The sequence below is a fragment of the Lutra lutra genome, chromosome 13 (assembly GCF_902655055.1).
Source record: "Lutra lutra chromosome 13, mLutLut1.2, whole genome shotgun sequence".
Taxonomy (NCBI): domain Eukaryota; kingdom Metazoa; phylum Chordata; class Mammalia; order Carnivora; family Mustelidae; genus Lutra; species Lutra lutra.
In genome coordinates this window covers 64982899-64999382 of record NC_062290.1, presented here as the reverse complement: position 1 = coordinate 64999382, position 16484 = coordinate 64982899, and the positions used below count along the sequence as shown (strand labels likewise).

The 16484-nt window shown below is 37.2% G+C and overlaps 1 protein-coding gene across 3 annotated transcripts in view; it reads right to left on the bottom strand.

Moving 5' to 3' along the window:
* PLPPR1 (phospholipid phosphatase related 1) overlaps positions 1-5609 on the bottom strand; it is a 306862-nt gene extending 301253 nt beyond the window's left edge. Inside the window, exons 1-2 of one of the 3 annotated variants that reach the window (XM_047701116.1) lie at positions 5592-5609; positions 5293-5414 (exon numbers count right to left, since the gene is read on the bottom strand). The gene's annotated coding sequence lies outside the window, so the exon portion shown is untranslated. Of the gene's footprint in view, positions 1-5292; positions 5415-5450; positions 5523-5591 lie in introns of those variants that run through there. The other 2 variants (XM_047701115.1, XM_047701117.1) reach the window with 2 other exon arrangements.
* Between the last annotated feature and the right edge of the window lie 10875 nt (positions 5610-16484).

The window sequence follows — 16484 nt, the reverse complement described above, 5'->3', positions numbered from 1 at the left end:
GAGAAACAAAAGCAGAAATAAATTATTGGGAAAACATCAAAATAAAAATGTCCTGCATAGCTAAGGAAACAACCAACAAAACTAAAAGACAATCTACAGAATGGAAGAAGATATTTGCAAATGACATACCCAATAAAGGGTTAGTATCCAAAATACACAAAGAATTTGTACAACTCAACACCAAGAAACCCCCCAAATATACCAATTAAAAATGGGAAGAAGACATGAACAGACACTCCAAAGAAGACATGCAGATGGCCAAGGAATGCAGGAAAAGATGTGCAATGGCACTGATCATCAGGGAAATGCCAATCGAAACTACAATGAGGTATCCCCTCATACCTGTCAGAACAGCTAAATTCAAAAACACAAAAAACAGCAAGTGCCAGCAAGGATGTGAAGAAAAGGAACCCTTTTGCACTGCTGGTGGGAACGCAAACTGGGGCAGCCACTGTGGAAAACAGTACAGAGACTCCTCAAAAAATTAAACACAGATCCACCATATGATCTAGCAATTCTACTTCTGGGTATTTATCCAAAGAAAACAAAAACATTAATTAAAAAGACTATATGTGGGGCACCTGGGTGGCTCCATCAGTTAAGTGTCTGACTTTTGATTTTGGCTCAGGTCATGATCTTGTGGCTGTGAGATGGAGCTCTGGGGTCAGCAGGGAGTATGCTGGAGATTCTCTCTCTCTCTCTCTCTTTCCTTCTGTCCCTCACCTGTACTCTCTCACTCTCCCTCTCTCTCAGATAAGTAAATCTTTTAAAAGAAAAGGATATATGCACACTTATGTTCATTGCAGCCTTATTTACAATAGCAAAACATAAGCAGCCCAATATCTTCTGACAAATGAATGGATAAAGAAAAGTGGTGTGTGTGTATATATATGTGTATATATATATATGTGTGTGTACATATATATATACACACCTTAATATATATATTACACCTTAATATATATATTACACCTTAATCTCAATGTTAGTTCTGATTACACAATATATATACATATATATACACAATATATATATACACAATGGAATATTATTAACAAGCCATAAAAAAGAACCAAATCTTGCCATTTGCAATGCCATGAACAGAGCTAGCTGATACAAGGCTAAGTAAAATAAGTCACTCAGACAAAGACAAACACCATATGATTTCCCTCATATGTAGAATTTAAGAAACAAAACAAATGAATTTTTAAAAAGAGACAAACCATAAACCAGACTCTTAACTATAGAGAACAAACTGATGGTTACCATAGGGGAGGTAGGTGAGGGGGACGAGTGAAATAGGTGAGCGGGATTAAGAGTATACTTATCACCATGAGCACTGAGTAATGTACAGAATTGTTCAATCACTATATTGTACACCTGAAACTAATATAACACTGTATGTTAATTATACTAGAATCTTAAAAAATCATAAATAAAAGAAAAATAATAAAACTTATTTCACCTTCCCCCACACACACACAAAAACCCTTAAAAGAAAAAAGTAAAAATGTGTCAGTGAACAAGTTACTGGCCAGTCTGCCTCTATTTTGTTTTTCATATTATCCATCCTGAGGATCTTGACTTGCTGGCTGGTATAATAGCTTTTATATTACCCTGGAGTCTCAGGACTGTGTGAAGCAGAGAATAACTGGAAGTAAATTTCTGAGCCCCCAAAGAAGCTTTGATCTAGCAAAGGAAACTAAGCCTAAGAAACTAAGTTCTTCATTTCTCCTAAGATAGGTAATACAAGAAACTTCTACCTTTATCTCAGGAAGGAACCAACAAGACTTGATTAGGTAGATCTGTGAAAAGTTTGGATCTTGCCACACTAATCCTCATTCCCTCACCAACTCCCAAGACACTGAACTCACTTTCAAAATGTTGAGCCCCAAAGAATTGTTTTTTTAAAAAATTTTAGTCCCGTCTCAGGTTCCATAGGAATTGTTCCCCTTCAGAGGGACATGGGACTATTTAAAACTGCTTTAAATAAGTTGCTGGCCCTTCTTATCTTTGATCATGTTTTGAGAATTAAGGTCCTGACCTATTATGTAATTCTCCATGCTAAATCTGTGATAGATTCTGGAAGGTAATGCTGCTTATCTGGGGATATAATTTTTCCAACACAAATGTAGAGAAACAGAAATGGAGGAATGAAGCAGGTAGTTATGGGTGTCTGTGTGTGTGTGAGAGAGAGAGAGAGAGAGAGAGGGAATTTCCAGTTAGAACAAGCTCCTTTTGAAGATAGCGATACTGTTCTGTCCTTCAGTTCCATAAGAAAAACATCCATTTTTGAACAAAATACGCCTCAACATAAATTATTGCTGAAAAATTTCTTTTAGTTGCAATCAAAACAACATAGAATGAAACACCAGCCAGACATAATTTGTCTCATATCTACCTATTGGACCCCAGGTACGATTGAAATCCTCTCCTTTGCTAACATTAGATCTCTGAATATACTGGTTTCCCCTAAGAACATCATGCTCCAACATTGCTTTCCTAACTTTTTTTGCTAAAACAAAAATCAAGCAAAAAAAAAAAAATCCACTAAATTACTTCCTATTATATTTATACAATGTTCAAAACTAGAGTTCTCTTTTATGAAAGAAACTGATCTTATTAAGGTATTATATACACATTGAAGTATGAATGCCTCCTAGTTTAAGCCCTAGAGATATTTCTCTTAGATCTACAGTTTTAATTTCTAATTGTTAAATTTTATGTAGTGAGAAAGGCTGAAAATGACATTATGATTCCTCTCAAAATTAACTTAAACCAGCAGACCTAGAAAATTACTGGCTTTGGAACCATATTTGGGTTAAATACTAGAAAGAGCCAAACTTTCCTTAAGTTCATTTCCTTTGCCACAAAATAAAACAAGTATCTCCCCAGATCTGTAGGAACAGATAAAGTAGCATTTATAAATCACAGAATGAAGTTGGTGGCATTTAAATCATATATGTGATTAGTTACCTTAACTCATCTATTTGGCAAGGTGCTGGACTTGCCTTGCATTAGAAGTCACCTGCTCCGCCTTTTACGAAAGACAGCCCTCAAGGCATCGGGGACTTTCTTGGCTGAGGGTGGTCTGTCAGCAGTGTGGGGAGCTGAAAGCCTACAGTAGGGAATGGCAAAAACTTGGCACAAGGGCCATCAATCCCAACTTCCGCGTCTACACCAGATCCTACTCATTGATTGGGCATTCTTTCTCATTGGCCAGAGACATGGTTTCAGAGTTTTCAACACAGTAGTTCAGGCTCCTGTGTAATCAGAACTAGCACTGAGATTAAGGCATTTTGCCAGTAATAGTACAGGACAAAGATCAGCAAATTTTTCCATAATGAGTCAGAGTGAATATATATATATGTTTTTAAAATTTTTGTGCCATATGGTCTCTGTTGCAGATACTCCGCTTTGCCTTCCCAGTATGAAAGCAACCACAGACAGTATGTAAACAAACGGGAGTGGCTGTGTTCCAATGAAACTGCACTTACAGGGGTGCCTGGGTGGCTCAGTCATTGGGCATCTGCCTTCGGCTCAGGTCATGATCCCAGGTTCCTGGGACTGAGCCCCACATTGGGCTCCCTGCTCAGTGGGAACCCTGTTTCTCCCTCTCCCACTCCCCCTTCTTGTATCTCTGTCAAATAAATAAGTAAAATCTTAAAAAAAAAAAAAAACTGCACTTACAATAGAGGGCAGTGGGTTACATCTGGTCCACAGCCGTGTTTGCCAACTCCAGGCATAGACCCTCTCCCGAAATCAAGGAGATAAATGCTGCTGCTGAAATAATTTCAGGAGTGTTTGCAAAGGAGGTATTTTGGCAGCCTAGCAAGGGGAGGGATCTAAAAATGGCCCTCACACCTGAGGACTTTCTCTGCTTCATTCTACCTGAAATCCTGCTGAGTCCACTTTTCTCCAAATTCTCAGAGATTGCTGAGCTCAGTGTGCCCCATTTCTCTTGAACCACAGCTGATTCAGTGAGTCTGTTCTAGCTGTTTATGTCAACGTGAAAATGCACAAGCTGATGTCTCCTACCCAGACCATTTACTGTTAATGTTAGTTACAACACTGGGCTTTAACCTTGAGTTTGATGTGCCTTCCCAATTGAACTCATAATCCAAAATATCACTGGAGACTCCCATTGCCCCAGCAATTAAAGGAACCCTCGAGTATTGGCTCCCCCATAGCCATGCAATGAATTGAGTTACAGATAAGTGTTATGAAAACCAACTTTCTCTTGGAGAATTCTCATATTGAATCCCATGTTATATTTTTCCCAAGAAGGAGAAAAATGGATGGTTGGGTGTATGACATTGGGCAAGTCATTTTACCTTCCTGAGCCACAGTTTCTTCACCCATAAAATAGAAATAATACCTTCCCTACTTATTTCATATAATACTATAAGACTCAAAGGATACCTTTTTTACATAGGTTTACATATGTCACAAAATCATATCGTCCACTAAAACCCTTTTTAGTCTGCCATTCACCTCTACCCACATCACCATAATCACTCACAACCTGTGACAAACACTGGGGCTACTTACTGGAGGAATATGTCTACTCGTGCAATCTTCACTCCCAAATCAGAGATGTTTGTCCTGATCTATGTCCTATCTTCTCATTCATCACATGACAGAGAACATATAAAAGTCTCAAGATGGATCCTGGCTTTCATTACCTTTTGGTGCCAAGATCCTTCCAAGAATCCAGCATCAGCAAATCAGACAACTATAAAGTTACTTAAATCCTACATGTCTATGCCAAGAAAGCTGATGATAAAAAGTTCAAGTGACAGAAAGGACCGAAGCAGTGACTGACTATTGCTTGGAAGTGTTAGGTAAGAATTATTTACCATAGTCACTTTGATTTAGGCATAAAAGCCCTTCAAATTGCAACTGAAGTCCCCTCCAAGAAAAATGAGTAACTAATAATTTTATTATAAAATCAAAGCTGCTGTTCTCCTTCCAAAATCCCTAAATTGCATGGGAATAGTATATTTGATTTCCTGGAGAAATTAAAATTCGGCAACATTCTCAGAGAACTTCAAAACCATTGATTTCAGAACAATCTAAATTCTTCATACATGCATTTATCAAATGATTATAAATACCACCTTTTTGGTGTCAAAAGGAATCCATGGTAATAGCTTTTGGCAAGGTCATTTAGCTCCTCTGCTCCTCGGTTTCAATACCCTACAAATTACTCTTCAACCTTTGTAATGTAGGATTTACAAATATCTGCTTTCTTCTTCATGAGGGTATAAGGAGGAATAAATGGAACAATACCTGTAAAAGTACTTGGGAGCTGAAGGATCCATACAGCCAAGTCCAGCAAACCTAAATGATCTCCTACAAGATAAATAGGAAGGATGATCTCCTTGCAGGCAGAATTTGTCACAAAATGATTTCTGCAGTGGAAAATCAAATAATGCACCCGTTATTACCTTTGCTTTTCCTCCCACTTAAGAGTCAGCTGCCTCTTATTAAACATAGTCTCTACCGCTCAACAGTTTTCCTACTATTTACTCATAAGCTAATAAGGCGACTAACTTTACTGTCAAAAACACGACATAAATCATTCTTACAAAGTACATTATGTCTGCTCTTCACAGGGTATGATGGCTATAATTTGTACATTCATAAACTTTGTTTTTGTGTAATACTATGTTTGGCTATTTTACCAACTGGGGAAAAACAAAGTTGTTTCTGTTCAGCTGCTTAGATCCAAATGTTGGGAAGGCCCTTCACTGCACAACATCTCCAGTGATAAATCTGGGACTCTACTCTTTTGTTCATAGGGGCCATGAGAGTTCTGTGCTGTCAAAGTAGATTAGCCACACAAGGTGCTTTAGATGGGCCAAGTGAAGTGTCAAGGCACAGAGAGCGTTACTCCTGCTGGAGCTGTTGAAGTAGCCACTCCTCAAATTGTGATAAACAGTCTGCTGGTAAAGCTGATACCCCACAACCTCATGGCTCTGGCCTTGGAAAGTGCTCATTTCAGCAGAGACTGGGCTTTCCATCAGACCTTCTCCTACAATGAAGACTCTCCAAACATGGAACCCACTGGCCTCTTCCCCAGGGTCCTTTCTTTCTTCACTGTCAATCCCAGCCTGGGGACTTCTGACTGGTCACCCAGCCTCTTAAGTTCTATTGTGTATCAATTAACTTTATGCACTTCTCCCTCAGGGTTTTACCTTTGGATTTCTGAAATGCTTTTCTCCTCTCAAACAGCCTGGATCTTGCACATCAGAAGAGTTGGCTTTCACAAGTATTTCTCTGAATTGGGCTGCTAAATTTAGAAGACAAAAATTAAACAGTTTCTCTTTTATAATAATCCAATCATTCTTAAAGTAATGAGTGTCTTCAGCTGAACTGGGAAAAGGTGGTGTATAGAACACAAGGGCACTGGCATATTCTAATATATCATCTCCTTACATCAGTCAGTGCTCTCTGGTGTCTTTCCTAAGAGGTGACAGGCCCAAATGATGTGGTCTTGTTTGGATTTTTATCTTTTATGCCCAAGGACTTGTCCCATAGACTAAGTAGCAGCTTCCCGTTCATCAAGGGACCCAAAGAGAGCCAGGATACTCACTGGCATGGAGCCAGTTCCTCTATTACACAATGTGTCCCATTAAGCAATATATTTCTGTGAGACACTGTTTTAAGAGTTCTTCTGAAATATGTCAAAGTGCTTCTTGGAAGTTATGACAAAACATGGACAGTACATCTATTTCTTCTTGAATTAATGAGAAAGCATAATTTGAAAGTAGGCTCTAAACAAAAAGCTATAGATAAAATACCTACTCTATTCGTGCCAAAGAATGCTTCTTAAAGAGTGTTACTTGAGCATAAAAAGATCTGGTAAACTCTCCAGAACACTAACAATACCTCCTCTTGCCTAAAAATGTACTCTGTATTAGGGCTTCACATATGATAACTCATTTAATTCACCCATAACTCTAAAGTAAATAACTTCCCATTTTATTTATAAGGAAATTGAGACTCAGAAAGATTAAAAAACTTGCCCAACTTCATACAGCCAATAAATATGGGAGCCAGAATTCAAACCCTAGTTTATCTGACTCAGAAATATCCACCAAAATCAACTGTAGAGCTGGGTAACAATACAGATGACCGCCTACCTCCAGTGACTGTCACCGACAGAGTCCTAGGGTGCAGGTCGCTGTGCAGATGAAGCCCCCACTCAGGATCTAGACTACCTCCGTTTAGCATTCTGCGCATTGCTCTTGGTAGTCTTCTGATCCGGGGACATCTACTTAATTTTGCTGTGCCTCCATTTATTCATCTTTAAAACAGAGAGGAAAATAACTGTAATAGTCTCTTCCCTATTAAGTCATTCTGAGTTAGCATATGTAGGCCACTTAGATACTTTACATACTTGAAGTGATACCTTGACATGGTAAACACAGTTATTGATCTAATGCTCTACTGACCAAATCCTCTAGAACACAATGTGTCACATAAAGCAGTGTATTTGTGTGAGATACCAGACGAGATCTGAGAATGACTGTGCTGCATTCCTTCTCAGACTTTAGAAGAATCCATGGGGTAAACATCTAATCACATACAAAAATTTGAGGACATTCTCACCTTTTACACTGCAAATCTGATGTCAGAAAATTGTGTGTACTAGCCATAAGACACCTGAAGAATATATTTTTTGCTGTGATATAATATAGAGTAACATCTTATAGAACAATTACTTTTTTTAAGAAAAAGCCATAATTTTATTGTCATGGTAAAGATACTGACTGAGGGTGATGGGGAGCAGAAAATGAGAACATGGGGATGAGAGTAGGAATAAGATTATAATGGTATTTTTAAAAACTTTGTTTTTTAGAGCACTTTTAGGTTCACAGCAAAATTAGGAGGAATATACAGAGATTTCCCATATCCACCTGCCTGCACACTTGCATAACTTCCCCCATTATCAATATTCCCAACCAGAATGGTACACTTGTTACAAGTCATGGACCAATACTGACACGTCATAATCACCCAAATCCATAGTTTACCTTAGGGTTCACTCTTGCTGCTGTACATTCTATGGGTTTGGCCAAATGCATACTGACATCTGTCCATCCTTACAGTATCAAATGGAGTCCTCTAAAAGTCCTCTGTGTTCTGCCTACACGCCCCTCCCCAACTCCCAATCCCTGGCAACCAGTGATCTTTTACCTGTCTCCATAGTTTTGCCTTTTTAGCATATCATATAGTTGGAATAATACATTACACAGCCTTTTTAGATTGGCTTCTTTCACTTAGTAATGTGCATTTAAGATTCCCCAATGTCTTTTCATAGCATGATAGTTCATTCTTTTTGGCACCAAGTAGTATTTCATTGTCTGGATGTAATACTTTATTTATCCATTCACCTAACGAAGGGCACCTTTGTTGCTTCCAAGTATTTGAAATTATGAATAAAGCTTCTACAAACATCCATGTGCAGGTTTTTTTTCAATGTGTACTACTCTTTTTTAGTTTAAATTCAATTAATTAACATACAGTGTATTATTGGCTTCAGAGGTAGAGGTCAGTGACTCATCAGTCTTATATAATACCCAGTGCTCATTACATCACATGCCCTCTTTAATGTCCATCAGCCAGTTACCCTGCATCCCACCCCACCCCAGCAACCCTCAGTTTATTTCCCAGAGTTAAGAATCTCTTATGGTTTTCCTCACTCTCTATTTTCATCTTATTTTATTTTTCCTTCCCTTCCCTATGTTCATCTGTTTTGTTTCTTAAATTCCACATATAAGTGAAATCATACAGTATTTATCTTTCTCTGACTAATTTATTTTGCTCAGCATAATACCCTCTATTTCCATCCATGTCATTGCAAATGGCAAGATTTCATTTTTTGATGGCTGCATGGTATTCCATTGTATATATATACCACATCTTCTTTATTCATTCAGTTGTTGATAGACATCTGGGCTCTTTCAGTAGTTTGGCTATTGTGGACATTGCTGCTACAAACATTGGGGTGAGTGCCCTCATGTGCCAGTTTTTATATGAACATAAATTTTCAACTCTTTTGGATAAATACCAAGGAACATGATTACTGGAACTGTATGGTAAGAATATGTTTAGTTTTGTAACCACCAAACTCTTCCAAATTGGCTATACCATTTTCCATTCTCACCAGCAATACATGAGAGTTTCTGCCACTTCACATTTTCACCAGCATTTGGTAATGTCAGTGTTCCAGATTTTGGCCATTCTAATGGGTGTGTAGTGGTATCTTGTTTTAATTTACATTACCTTGATGACATATAATGTGAAGCATCTTTTAATATGCTTATTTTCCATCTATGTATCTTCTTTGGTAAGGTGTCTGTTAAAGTGGTTTGGTCCATTTGGGGGGTTGTTTTCTTATTGTGGAGTTTTAAGAGTTCTTTGTATATTTTGGGTAACAGTTCTTTATCAAATGGGTCTTTTGCAAATATTTTCTCCCAGATTGGTCTTGTCTTGTCCGTCCCTTGATGTTATCTTTCACAGAGCAGAAGTTTCTAATTTTAATAAAGTCTAGCTTATGTAACAGATCATTCTTTCATGGATCAAGCTTTTGGTGTTATATCTAAAATGTCATCACCAAACCCAAGGTCTCTGGGTTTTCTCCTACTGTCTAGGGGTCTTATAGTTTTGCAATTTACAGTTAGTTCTGTGATCCATTTTGAGTTAATTTCTGTGAAGGGCATAAAGTCTGTATCTAGATTGATTTTCTTGTGTTTGGATGTTCCAGCACCATTTGTTGAAAAGACTATCTTGGCTCCATTGTATTTCCTTTGTTCCTTTGTCAAGGATCAGTCAGCTATATTTATGTGCATCTATTTCTGGGCTCTCTGTTCTATTTCATTGATCTACTCACCTAGAACAATGATTGTTTTCACCCAACTATGAGATGTAAAGTAATTTTAAAGATATAATGATTCAAATTTGTTAAATTTTAAGTCTCATGCGTGTTTACGGCTAGTGAGTGATTTTTTTTCAAATTATTAAAATGCAGGTGGCTGGTTACATGGGAAACTATTAGTATAGTTCAGACAGCTAAGAGTAGTCTCTGACACAAAGCAACTAATCCCAGTTGTGCTTAATAAAAATATTTTGTTCACAAAGCTCTATCCCTTTTATCTAACTATTTCCTCTTTCTGGCATCCAGAAGCATGTGTGTCTTGAATTTCTAAAATAAAAATGGTCATAATCTTCTTTGCTCACTATCAACATGCAGAATTCAACAATGATTTAGGGAAAAAAATGTATAAGGAACATCCCTTAATTAGGTTTGTTTGAAGTTCTTTGGAAAGGAAGATTTCAGATGTAAGAAAAATAATCTGAAAAAATATATATTTAAATATTTACTTATTCATCAAGTCCTTATCAAATGCTATCAGCATCTTTACCTCTGCTAGGTGCTCAAGGGCTAGGTGATTCTCAAAATTATATAGGTTCATGTCTAGTAAATATATTATTTCATATTTTAAGTCCTATTCACAATTATAATTGTTACTAAATTTTGCCATTAAACTCTAGTTAATTTTAAAACCATAGTAATTTCATGTATTTCATAAAAAATGAGATATATTTCCTGGTTAATTTGAATTGTAGCACAAATATTAAACATTACCAAAACTACTTGCTTTTAAGCACACATATAGAATATTTACACCTTATGTGAACTATACTTTTATCTGTTCAATAGTTGTTATCAAATGCATTCTTAAATTCACAACCTGGAATTAATATTTTTATCCCAAACATTTTAAACTAAATCATTTACATTTTTATTGGGAACCAAATCCACTCTAGCACTAATTATGTTTGTGTTCAGCTTTAAGCATCCAATTATATTTGCACTCTATTTCAAGCATTCAAGCTAAAAATATATACATGCTCTTTCAATGTCTCCATTTTCTGCCCCTTTGGTGCCATTAGTCAACATTAGGGAGGATTCTGACCAAGGAAAACAGCAAGTAGATAATGGAAATACCAATATAAAAATAAGACTGTGATAGAAAATACTATGTTTATGAATTATTTCCAGCTAACACTCTGAAACTAATGAAGTCCTCTATATGATGACTATCTCAGAGATTATCAAAGAATGTGGATGCCACCTGAAATTCTCCACATTTGGGGAATGTTTCCTTTAGAAACTACACTACACTTTTAAGGGTTTTTTGTTTGTTTGTTTCGTTTTGTTTTGTTTTGTTTTAGTGATTGTATAGATTATGTGCAAGGTAACACAAACTTTGCATTCTGTAAAGCTGCAGAGATCTAAAACATGTGATTCAGGCACATGCCAGTTTACATCATAACAGAAACTAAGGAATTATTGTTATGATATGAACTGCTTACTGGAATTCTATGATGTAGTATTTGAAATCTGAACTGCAAAAATAAAATAAAACCTATCCATTGAGATATTAAAAATTCAATGGCAACATGACAATATACATGGTGTGTGTTAGGGACCCAATGTTTGTGTCCTCCCAAAATTCATATGTTAGAGCACTGCCCCTCAGTGTGATGGTATTAGGAGGTGGGGCCTTTGGGAGGAAATCAGGTTTAGTTGAGATCATGCACAGAGAACCCCCATGATGAGATTAAGAACTTTACAAGAAGAGGAAGAGACCTTGGAGCTTCCTCTCTCCACCTTGTGAGGACACAGTTCTCTTCACGGCTCCATTTCTAGCAGCCAGCACAGAACCTGGCACATAGTAGGTGTTCGAGAAATACAAACATGGGGTAAGGTGGGGGTCAAAATGACTTCTGTTTCTTGGCTCTATAACCACCCATTCAGTTGTATTCAAAGAAGCCAACCAGAAGTTTCTATGGACACTCCATGAGGTTAAACCTTTGCATGTTTTCTTAAAGTTCTAGGCTAGTTATTTTCTCTTCCCAAAGCCTGATGGTAGATGTTTCTTTAGGGACCTATAAGTAACAATGGCTAATCTTACAGAATATTAATCAGACTAACTTCTTCTTTCCTTGGCAATACATAATTGTAATATCTAATTTATTATATTATTACCCAATTAAAAATGTCCCATATAAATTCAGCAAGTCCACTTGACTTTCAAGTCTTTTTGCAGAAAAACCAGTGTAATCTTTAGGAAAGAGCACAGGATTTGGGAACATGTGATTTGGGTCTACTTATGGCTTTGCCTCTTAATGGCTCTGTGATCACAAATAAATTATAATTTTCCTGTGCTTAAGTTTTCTCACTAGCAAAATGAGCACGGTAATACCTAACTCATATGGTTAAATGATACAATGTATTCCCAAAGAATTTTGTACAATCTATGGAATTATAAAAATATGCCACTGAAGGTATTATAAAACTAATTTGGAAAAACACTGTACTTTATATTTTTTAGAACCTACATGGCCCTGTTTCTTGACAATGTGTATAGTAACTTTTTTCTCACTAGCATGGTTTACCCAGAATCATAGATTGACTTAAATCCAGACTCTAAGTAGGTAACCTAATAGAGTCACAGTGAGACACAAGAACTGTGAATTCACCAATTTCACACTCCCCGGGTCTAATTTGGCCAGACCTGAGGACGATCAATAAGATGCTTGCCTGAGAAAGAGTGTAGCGTCAGGTCCACAGGGAACAGAAAATATCATTTACTGTGCAGAAGAATTACACCCCAGAAAATACAAGGAAGCCTTTATGGGAGTGAACACACTTGTTAAAATTAGCGGAGATCCTTCACTGCTAAATTTAGAAGGAAAAAACCGTGAAAAACCATTACAATTCACCTGAGAAAAAGCAACCTCAAGTTTATATGGTACACACATAGATGTATGTATGTATCAGTGCTACATGGCGCAAACATGAGAGAGGAATGGATGTGAGCCAGGATGATTTGGGGAAACACTATCCTTAGTTCACAAAAGGAAAAGAGCCCACAAAAACAAAAAGAAAATTTTGCATTCATAGCCAAATTCTGCATCCATTTCTAATAATAATAATTTACATTTTCATGCAATTTGCACATATTATTGTCAGATCCCTTATGGCTATTACTCCAAGTGGACTGAATCTGTAAAACTTAGACTCTTTCCAACAGCTCTCTTCCACTTCTCTGAGCACAATAGCTACTAAGAAGGGCAGTCAAATGTTCCTAGAGAAGCTGTTACTGATTCCTTAATGTTGTCTTGAGAGATGCCTATGCCCCCAGTCTCCCATTACATATAAATATATTTATGTAAAATATATATGTAATATTCACTCTATATTGCTATTTTCCATAATTAAATATCTCTCTTAGTCCACCTCTGAGGAGAGATGTTCAATGATTCATCCCTTGGGAGGCATATTTTTGGCTGAAAGCCTACATTTAGCCACTATTGCATGCCAGTTCTAGGCACAGGGCCTGTGCAGAGAAAAGCCTCAATAAATGTAAGCTATTATTATTATTACTGTTTGTATCCTTCTTAAGTTCAAGGAGAAATCTGCATTTGGGAGAAGTATGATGCCTTCCCAAACATCTCATAAAATTTCACCCTTTTAACCCAGGACTATCTTCCTGGTACTGCAAGCCTGTAACACACACACACACCCCGCCACTGCCTACCCCTCACCCCCACAGAATCAGGAGGACCAATTTTATTCTGATAAAATTTCCTTTGTGTAATGCATGAATTCCCAGATTCCCAAAATGGAAAATAAAAAGCCCTTTCCCAAAAGTCAAGAATGAATCTTGTGAGAATTCTGCTTTTCGGGGTCATAGAGCAAGCCTGAGCTGTGGAAAACAGGATCCAAATTCCAGCATCATTTACTAAACATAACATTTGGCAAATTATTTATCTCTGTAACCTTAGGCTCATCTTCTACAAAAAAGGATATTAATATATTTTTGATGGTTGCTATGAAAATTAAATATTATAAATTTGATAAATGGTATCTTATTATGTCTTATATGGAATATGGTAAGTCCCCATCAAATGCTACCCTCAAATTCCTAGCCTTCTTTCTCTATTTGTTTCTTGGAACTATGGAATTCAAGGTGATAAAGACCTTCTCACAAGCCATAAAACAGTTTTATTTGCTGTACACTAGAAGCCAATGCAGAGTCAGTAACTAGAACTGTCCCCCCACAGCTGTGGTTATGGCAAGGTCTGAGTGATGATGAGATAATGCCACTAAGTTAGCAACTGATATTTTAGCTGACATTCTGGGCTGGTGGATCCTGGTTGTTTTACTCTTCTAGTGACACTTGTTCCAGGAAAGTGGTCATTACCCAATGTAAGTAACCTCTGCATCTCCTCTGTGGATCTTGATTCCAGAGACTATGACTTTTTTTTAATTTTTATTTTTTTTACATTCTCAGTATTTTTTTTTCTCTTTGATTTTTTAAAATTTATTTTTTTAATTATTTTTATTAACATATAATTTATTATTTGCCCCAGGGGTACAGGTCTGTGAATCATCAGGCTTACACACTTCACAGCACTCACCATAGCACATACCCTACCCAATGTCCATAACCCCACCACCGTCTCCCTACCCCACTCCCCTTGGCAACCCTCAGTTTGTTTTGTGAGATTAAGGGTCTCTCATGGTTTGTCTCCCTTCCTTCCCTACCCCCCAAACCCTTCACTCTGCCTCTCAAACTCCTCATGTCAGAGAGATCATATGATAATTGTCTTTCTCTGATTGACTTATTTTGCTCAGTGTAAACCCTCTAGTTCCATCCACGTCATCACAAATGGCAAGATTTCATTTCTTTTGATGGCTTCATAGTATTCCATTGTGTATACATATACCACCTCTTCTTTATCCATTCATCTGTTGATGGACATCTAGGTTCTTCCCACAGTTTGGCTATTGTGGACATTGCTACTATAAATGTTTGGATGCATGTGCCCCTTCGGATCACTACATTTATATCTTTAGGGTAAACACCCAGTAGCGTGATTGCTGGGTTGTAGGGTAGCTCTATTTGCAACTTTTTGAGGAACCTCGATGCTGTTTTCCAGAGTGGCTGCACCATCTTGCATTCCCACCAACAGTGTAGGAGGGTTCCCCTTTCTCCGAATCCTCTCCAACATCTGTTATTTCCTGATTTGTTCATTTTAGCCATTCTGACTGGTGCGAGGTGTGGTTTTGATTTGTATTTCCCTGATGCCGAGTGATGTTGAGCACTTTTTCATGGGTCCGTTGGCCATCTGGATGTCTTCTTTGGAGAAATGTCTGTTCTTGTCCTCTGCCTATTTGTTGATTGGATTATTTGTTCTTTAGGTGTTGAGTTTGATAAGTTCTTTATAGATTTTGGATACTAGCCCTTATCTGATATGCCCATTGTAGATTTTTAAAGAGAGCTTCTATGCTCTCTGAGAGTCCATGAGTGATTTGGAAACAGTCAAAAATCATTTCAAATTTGAGCAGGTGATCAAGCTAAAATGACAAAATCAAGAATGTTTTTGGCAATGGCCAGATGATTGCCTCTGGCATGATTACTTAAAAAAAAATACGCACACAACTAAGTGCATTCATGGGTGTGTTTATAAAACAAACAAACCAGTCTCTGAACCTTTTCAAAAGTTATTTTCCCATTGTGAAGTTGAGCATAAGCCATTACCAGTACTTGAGGATGATATTAAAGTGTTTTTTAAGAATTTAGAAATAAGAATTACACACAATGGATAGGACTAGTCAATGATGGAAGTGAACCAGAAATGCCTGTGAAAGAAACATATGTGACTTGGGAGGGAACTGAGGGAAGGAGGCTGGATTGTGATACTATTTGGTAAGCAGAAACCTAATTAATTACATGCAAAGATGAAGGTCAGCATAATGCATGGAAAAGAGAAAGACAGAGGCAGAGGCTAACTGTGTTTCATTCAGCACTGTTCAGACAGAGGAGTACAAGCTTTCCCATCATTGGAGAGGTGATTTCTGCTGTGGGCAGGGATGATTTATTATGTTTCCCTCTGGCCATGATAAAATATCTCTCAAGACTAACCACCTTCATTTGTTGGGATTACAGCCTAGGCAAGTGACCTTCTGATAACACTGGAAGGTGACAGCCTGAGGGCTGACCCTGGGCCATGGCAAACTCTCCAAGATAATGTGACATTTTAAGACCCCTCATAAAACCCCAGCCAGTCTTCTGGCAAAAGCCACCCTTTCTGCCTACAAAATCTGGCCATGACTGGAGATCTGAAAATAGAGAAAATTATTCAGAAAACTGAAATCACCTAAAACTTACAACCCAGAGACAATTACCATTAACATGTTGGTGTACTTCATCTGAACTGGTGTTTTGTATTTTTTTTATTACAAAATTATTTTACATAACTGAAATCAAATTGTATATTGAGTTTTTCATTTTGCTTTTTGTTAAGCATTACAAACTATTTTCTGAATTACTTAAAGTATCCATAAATATAACCACTGAAATTACATGATATCTCACCAAGTGATTTTTTTTTTTCAG